The sequence below is a fragment of the Egretta garzetta genome, unplaced genomic scaffold (assembly GCF_000687185.1).
Source record: "Egretta garzetta isolate BGI_Z169 unplaced genomic scaffold, ASM68718v1 scaffold39, whole genome shotgun sequence".
In the NCBI taxonomy this organism is placed as follows: domain Eukaryota; kingdom Metazoa; phylum Chordata; class Aves; order Pelecaniformes; family Ardeidae; genus Egretta; species Egretta garzetta.
In genome coordinates, this window is record NW_009260945.1 from 4,559,168 (window position 1) to 4,566,289 (window position 7,122).

Genomic DNA, 7,122 nt, shown 5'->3' on the forward strand with positions numbered 1-7,122 from the left:
GGGGGAGTTTGGGGACAAAAAACCTTTACCGGCGTGGGGGGGGGGGATCACATCGCACCCCAGGCTGTTTGTCAGCCTGGGATGTTTCTCACCCGCACCTCGCTCTGCAGGAGTCGTGCGTGGGGTGGCAGAGAGGATCCCCGCGCTCTGGCTGCCCAGGGCAGGCAGGGGTTCCCCGGCGCTTTGCCATGGAAAGAAAGCCCCGAAAGAACTTTGTACAAGAAGGAGCCCGTAAGGAGACCTCCTTGCTGGGGGGGTGCAGCTCCTTTTTACCTCCCCGCTCCATGCACCAGGGTGCTTGGCAGCCCCCAAACCCCTGGCAAGGGGAACATTAGCAGGGTTTCCCCTCCATCCTCTGCTCCCCAGAGCACATTTCTCTTAGATCTTGCATATCCTATTTATTTATTTATTTATTATTATTTTTGCATTTGGCCTGTGCCCACTTTGCTCCCAGCCCCCCCGGGGATGCTGTGGGACTGGGAGCTGGGGCTGCATCCTGGGCAGAGGGGGGAGTCCTGCTGCAAAGCGGGTACCCTGGCTTCCCCCAGAAGGTGTGGGGGCGAGGAGAACCATGCTGGGGATGCCCAGCATCACCCCCCTGCAGCAGGGATGAGGCACACGCGAGGAAGGAGGGCGGGAGGAAAGCTGATCCTGAAGTTTCCATCATGTGAAATTGAAGCGCATGTGCCTATAATGAAATATTTCCTCCCATTTCATGGCAGCTCAGTAATTCCTGATGGCAGGGAGCCTGGGAAAACAGATCCCCCTGCTCCCACCCACAGCGCCTGACCGCACGGGCAGGGATGAACAAGGGCTTCGTTTTGCCGGGCCGCGGCAGCTCCCCACCTCCCGCCTGGACACCTTACGGCATCCTCCAAACACGGCCCCATGGGGAGCCCTTCCCCCCTTCCCCCTCCTCCAGCAAAGGGAAATCCGCATTTCCAAGGGTATTTTGGTGCAGGGCTGTGGCAGCTTGGCCCCCCCTCCCCGGCAGCACCCCCTTCCCCCCATGTCCCCGGGGATGACGCCGAGGTCTGCCACCCCCGGCAAGAGCCACTGCTTTCATTTACTTTTGAATTATGTGGTTTTTCCCGCTCCTCTAAATTTAATTAAACTTTGACCAGAATTCTAAGCAGGGAAATAGAATAGAAAAGGAGTTTTGTGCCAGAACAAGCAGACTAATAATATTAATAATAACAAAAAGCAACAACAAGCCCTTAAACACTTACGGGCTGCTGGGCTGTAGGAGTTTAGGCTACTGGGCTGAGTCAGGCAGAGCTCTGGGGGTCCACAGGCCCCTTTGAAATGCTTCTGACACAGGGTGGGTGCAGCCGAGGACAGCAGAAAGCTGCTGCAGCAGCAAGATTTCCTTTTGAAACTGCATTTTCCTTACAAATACTGCATTTTCCTTACACATACAAGTGAAGCACTGGTAAACTGGTGGCACAGAAGTAGGCAGAGGGTGGGAGTCAGGGCGAAATGCAGCTCGCGCCTGGGAGGAGGAGGCTTTGCTGGGGAGCTGGACCAGCTCTTGAGCTACGCCAGGAGAGAGCTTGCCATGGGGGAGGAATCCAATGGAGGGATGCAAGACTTCAGCAGCAGCCACCCTCGAATCCGAATTATTTGTTGTCCTTATTTGTGTTATAGCAACACCCCAGCCCTGGACAAAACCCCTGTCGTGGTGGGCATTGCATCCCTCGTGTGTGGACCCCATGCCTACCCCAGCAAGTTTCTGTTCTGGTGTCCTGCCAGAGGGATTTACACCCATTTTAAGGCAATGCAAGCCTGCTGTGCCCCTGCCATAGCTGCCTTGCTCAGCTGGAGCCAATGAATGGGCCTTGCTGTGCAAGTTTGTACCTCCCAACAATCCACGCCCCACCATTTAATGTAAAACCAGTGGATTTTTTTAAAAGCACAGATTCCTGACCCCTTAAAGGAAAATAATTAATTTTCTCCCTCCTGCTCTCATTCTGTTCCCTGCGAGTTTGATAAAGGGATGGTCAAAGTGTTTATTCATGCTTAGCTCCTAAGATGCTGCTAACAGGATGAAGTTAGGATCGTATAAATTCCTCAGCCAGATAAATGTCCCGTGTAATCCCGTATCTGTCCCTGACAGTAGCCAGCACCAGGTGCTTCCCAGGCTGTGACGAGAAAGCTTCGCCACATCTGTAGATGGAATTACCTGCCCACAAAAAACCCGTACTCCTGGTGCCTATCACTTAGAGGCTGGTTCGATGGACGTAAAGAGGGACAAAAGTCCAGAAAGTGAGGGCTTTATTCATTTTATTAATGATTTTATTAATTCTACCTTTTGGGGGTCAATAAGACAGCAGCCTCGAGGCTGTAAGTCACCTGTGGCTGCAGACGAGGAGGCGCGTGGGTGTCGCGGCGGTGACTCCCGAACCCAGAGGCTTTGTGGTCCTTCTGCACGTGGGCTTTCCTTCGGTGCCTGCGTGCTTAATGCGTCACAGGAGTGGGAGGCAGGACCTTGGAAGTGTCCCGTTAACATGAGTTTGTAATGAACATTACTCATTTCTTGGTACAAAACTTAATTGGGGGAATTCAGGACCTGATACAAAAAGACCAACGGAGAAAATTACTGTGTCCAGCATTATCCATGTTGCTTAGGGTTGCGGAGGCTCACACGTATTAATGCTCTGGCGCTGATTAGATCTACATTTGATTAAACAATGTCGGGAAAACAAGGCATCCTAGATTAGAAGCAGAAGTGAGGCAACCCGCTGCGAAGGAGCGTGGAACGCAAACCATGAGCCCCATCCAGCAAACGGAGGCCCACGCATTCGTGCTCACCATGCTCGGGGTCACTAAAGGGGCCACCCACTTGGTTGTTCTTGCCTTCAAAGAACTGCAATGAAAGGTGTTTAGTGGCAGTGCGCCAGGGCAAGCTCCTTTTGGTAACTTCGTGTGGAGAAAAGCCTGGTGCATTCCCTGTAGCAAAGAGCTCTCCTCCTTTCGCTGCAAGGGTCCCTCTGTAAAGCACCCTGCCAATATCCCAAGCCAACACTTCCATCTCCTGCTCTCTTCCTTTTTGGCAGCACAAAGTTCCTTGTCAGCTCCAGCTCTTTTCCTTCTGCCAGCAAGGGGCATGTACCACCACCATGCAGTGAGACCAAAGGGCATGGCAATCCCACGAGCCGTCTACCTCTGCTTTCTGGGGGCTGGGGAAAGCCCCCACTAGAAATATTAACTGCATACATGCATTAGGGACAGGGTTTAGTGGTGGGATGGCAGGGTTAGGTTAAAGGTTGGACTCGATGATCTTAAAGGTCTTTTCCAACCAAAGTGATTCTATGATTCTATGAGTGCACGCACGTTCCTGCCTGCTCACTGGAGCCTTGGTCCCTCTTGTGCTTATCAAGCTCACGGAGGAAGGATGACCTTAGATTGGGTTTGCTTCCTACCCCAGAAATTCAGTCTGTTCATCCTCCTGTTTCTGGCCACAAACTCTGCTTTGCTTTTTGAAGATGAAGCAGCACCTAAAAGCCTGTCTGGGAAGCAGCAGGAGAACATCCTTCCCATCAGCTCTTCATGGGAAGTCTTGGCAGGGCAGCAAAGTTCCCCAGTGGCATCCTGCGGGCTGGGAGCTGGTGGCCAGGGAGGGCTGAGGAAGGGCTGGAAGTCAGTCCCTGCCTTGAACATTACTGGGGGGACCCTCCCAGATCTTCTCCTGGGTCCCATCCCATTCCCAATCCCTCACAGTAAAATGTTGCTTTTCCTGGAGCATCTTCCTGCTTCCCACACAACGGAAAAGCAGGATGAGCAGCAGCTCAGAGCAGATCCCGGGTTCCAAATGCCAAGGAGAGGCAGAGCCACCCACAGCACCGGGGGCAGACACAGGGATCTGCAGGCACCACCATAACTCAAATAAAGAAGAAAAAAAGATAACTGGGCTGGCCCTCTTTGTGTCAAAATTTGAGCTCATTGGAAAGCTGCTCCCTCCTCTCTTTCCATTCCCCGGGAAAACCTCAAGGTGTGATCACGTAAATGCCAGGCAAGCAAAAACCCCAAAAGAAGTCATTGGGTATTATACTTGGCATTTCTCCTTTCACAACTCATGGTCTGTCTTTGCAAATTAAATAGGAATTACTTGAATGCCTGGGTAATCAAACTGATTTTCTTCTTCATGTGTGAGCAGCGGTGTTCGAGGTGTTCAGCTTGCTGTGACTCCTACCTTTCCTCATCCTTTTTTCTTTTAAAGCACAGATTCAAATACACTTTGTGTTTACAGCAGCCACCTCTGTTGCTTTTATTTTTTTCCTACAGCTTTGCTCATCTTCTTGCAAGAACGCATTTACAAGCTCAAAAGGAGGCAGAGAGCAGCTTTCCGAAAGCACACGTTCTGCCTCCGCGGAGCATCACCCCTTTCCCGCTCTGGCTTCAGGAGCGGGCGATGCCATGACTGCGATGCGCACATTTTGACTCACTCCTATCTCTCATCCAGTAAATACTCTCAAGACAAAAAATCATGTTCCTTTTTTCTTTTTTTTTTTTTTTTTTTTACAATCCAAAGCTTCTCTGAGCCCAGTTGCTTTCCCAACTGCTCTGTTTTCAGATTTTCTGAGCTTGAAGAACCTCTTTATTTGGTGGTTTACTGGAAAAGCTGTTCATGTCTATAAACAAAGCTTACTCTTCCTGATTTTATCTTTCTCCATTTTATTGCTTCCGGTTGTTATTCATTTTGGCCGATACTTCCATGGGGACTTTCCAAAGAAGAGAATCCAACGTGAATGGCAGCCAGGAATAAAAGGGGGCCTGATTATAAATACAAACCATGACTACCTTTTACTGGAAGAAGTGAAACACGCAGGCAGAAATTCAGGCGGGATGTACCCAGCCGGGGAGAGCTTACGCTGAGGATGATGAGCATCTGCGTTTTGGCGTTTTGATGTCAGACCGAGATGCAGGGGCAAAAGCATCCATCCCGGTAACGCTTAAAAGTCCCCTACAAAGAACTTGCAAGCCTGGAAGTTTCCCTGCTTCTCCCCTCCAGCTGTAGGAGTTGGTCTAATGAGAGATATTGCTCTGTCCTGCAAACACAGCTTTGTTCAGCCCTTGGCATGGCGCTTTCTTTCCTCCCATGCTCCGTTATTATCAGCATTGGAAAGCACAATTTAGCTGCACACTTGAGAGCCCAATCAACCTCAACGCAGTCCTGTACGGGGGAAAGGAAATGCATTTGGTCGGTTTGGAAACTTGTAAGCATCCCTCTGACCACAAATCCCTTGGCCAAACCCTATGGATTCAGTTACAACTTCCTTGGTAGTTTTTGCTTCCCCATCCCTTAAAATTCCCTGTTTAAGGAGAATTCGTCTGATTTCTGTAGCCTGTGACCATTATTTTCTCTGTCTTTTAAAAACCCGTTCAAACGAAAGAGCTCACGTCATTTACTCATCAGATGGGACAGCGCACCCTCCTTTCCAGCAGGAGCTAACCCCGCGCCGACATGGAGCGGTGTAATTCGATGAACAAGCCAAGGGGATGGATTGGGAGCCTCTGCGAGGTGCAGACCAGGTGGAATGAGCCCGTGAGCCTCCGAGCAGCAGCCCCGACCCAAAACTCCCAGCTCGGTTCCCTCCTTTCTCTCTCTGCGATAGCTCCTCGCAGCATCCCTGTTCAGCCCATAATGCCATGAACAGGCAGCCCTTGCCCTGGAGCCCTTCCAGTCCCACCAGCCACAACCAGGCAAACACCTGAAAAGGCATCAGCCATTGCGCAGTGGCATATGACCAACCTTCGTTGCAGCCCTCTGCTTTTCCAATGGAGCTGGGCTGCAAACTTGCTTTCCTTTTCTTTGATTTCTCCGCAGGAAAAGAGCTCACATCCACCAGGAGTGATGTGCAATAAATCTGCCTAAAGCAAGAGCAATCAAGCCCAGTAAATAATTGCATGTCTATAAATCATAGAATCATAGAACCATAGAACCATAGAACCATAGAATCCTAGGTTGGAAGGGACCTCGAGGATCATCTGGGCCAACCTTTCTAAGCAAGAGCACAGTCTAGATAAGATGGCCCAGCGCTCTGTCCAGCTGAGTCTTAAAAGTGTCCAATGTGGTGGAGTCAACCACTTCCCTGGGGAGATTATTCCAACAGGTGACTGTTCTCATGGTGAAAAATTTCCCTCTCATGTCCAGTTGGAATCTCCCCAAGGGCAACTTGTGTCTGTTCCTCCTTGTCCTCTCCATGAGACTCATTGTAAAAAAGGAATCTCCATCTTCCTTGTAGCTACCCCTTAGGTATTGGGACGTGGTGATGAGATCCCCTCTGAGCCTTCTTTTCTCAAGGCTTAACAAACCCAGTTCTTTCAGGGGAGCAAAGAAGTATCCTGGGTTACAACATACACTTCAGCAAGGTTTCAGTGCTGTTAAGCGCTCCCCAGGACAGCAGTGGATCAGCCCCTCACCTCTGAACCGTGTTTTGGCATTTCTGCTCCTCCTCTGGCCAACTTGGGATCTTACGCTTCATCCCCAGCACCACTGACTGTGTGCCTCTACCCAAGGGCTTAAAAGTCAAGGCTTGAAAACCCCTTTGGGTTTCATTGCATTTAAAAATTGCTTTTATTTATAGCAGAAGTTTATGGGCAAACAGGAGGGTTTACCCATCCGTGTACATTCTTACACACCTGATATATTAGCCTTTATGGAGACATGGTTAAACTCTAGGATTATCAATAATCCAATTATACTAAACAGTACAAGTTATAAAGGTGAGAGGGGGGAAACAGATCTGGAAGGGGGTTACGGGGTTACACAAGGGCACTCCAGAACCTGTCTGGATGTCAGCAACGATAAAATCGATCTCAATTTATGGCTTGTCAGTGCTTTATTAGGTCCTTGCTTGAAGGCTGTGGGTACCTTCAGCCAGGCAGTCCCAGTTCCTGAGAAACATATAAGAAGTAAAATATGGATGGCACGTAGGGAAACTGGGACATTTCCCAGCTGGGGTCCGTGGTGGTGGTCCCTGGGAAGGGCTTGTGCTTGAGCACAGGGGTCTGCCCTGCGTGTAATGGGTGCAAAAGCTCTCCTGCAACTCATTACACGGCTGAGACCGTGCACGGCGCGGAGCTATTTTCCAAGCCTTCAGGTAAATAAAGTCTTCTAAA